Here is an 831-nt window from a genome sequence, read left to right on the forward strand (position 1 = left end):
GGCTGCTGCTCTCTGAGCCTTGGCCTGCTGGGCTCTCGCCTTGATGTCGGCCAAGGTCCTGGCCCCTGTCCTGCCAGGACTGCTGAGGGACAGGGGGAAGCACGCCCTGGGAGAGACCTGGCCCGCAGGAAATGGCATCGGGGAGATTCTGGACACGGGAATCTGCAAGAGAGCAGGAGAGAAGCACAGCTGAGACACGGGGAACACCTGACCCAGGAGAAAAGCACGGCTGAGACACGGGGAACACCTGACCCAGGAGAAAAGCACGGCTGAGACACGGGGAACACCTGACCCAGGAGAAAAGCACGGCTGAGACACGGGGAACACCTGACCCAGGAGAAAAGCACGGCTGAGACACGGGGAACACCTGACCCAGGAGAAAAGCACGGCTGAGACACGGGGAACACCTGACCCAGGAGAAAAGCACGGCTGAGACACGGGGAACACCTGACCCAGGAGAGAAGCACAGCTGAGACACGGGGAACACCTGACCCAGGAGAGAAGCACAGCTGAGACACGGGGAACACCCGACCCACAGGTTGGTGTTTGCACTTTGGTCTGAGAGAACTGGTGGTGGTGGAGAAATCCCTTTGGAGAAACCCCTCCTGTCCCTGCCTTGAGACAAGAGACCTGTCTGACCCTCGGATGTCTCCCAGGCAGTTTTGGGGTGCTGCAAACCCCATGGCTCTGAGTGGTGTCACAGACACGTTTTATGAAAAATCCTTTCCTTAGGATCTTTCCTCCTGAGAAGCTGAGAGGCCTCAGGAACAAAATGTAAACAATGGTTATCTGCTGCTGTGGAATGCAACAGGTGCATCTGTGATTGGTCTC

The 831-nt window shown here is 57.5% G+C and overlaps 1 protein-coding gene across 1 annotated transcript in view; it reads right to left on the minus strand.

The window, feature by feature from the left end:
• Positions 1-831, minus strand: part of ASXL2 (ASXL transcriptional regulator 2) — a 43,033-nt gene that overhangs the window by 2,918 nt on the left and 39,284 nt on the right. The gene's annotated exons all lie outside the window — the stretch shown is intronic.

The sequence above is a fragment of the Geospiza fortis genome, unplaced genomic scaffold, assembly GCF_000277835.1.
Source record: "Geospiza fortis unplaced genomic scaffold, GeoFor_1.0 scaffold150, whole genome shotgun sequence".
NCBI classification, from domain to species: domain Eukaryota; kingdom Metazoa; phylum Chordata; class Aves; order Passeriformes; family Thraupidae; genus Geospiza; species Geospiza fortis.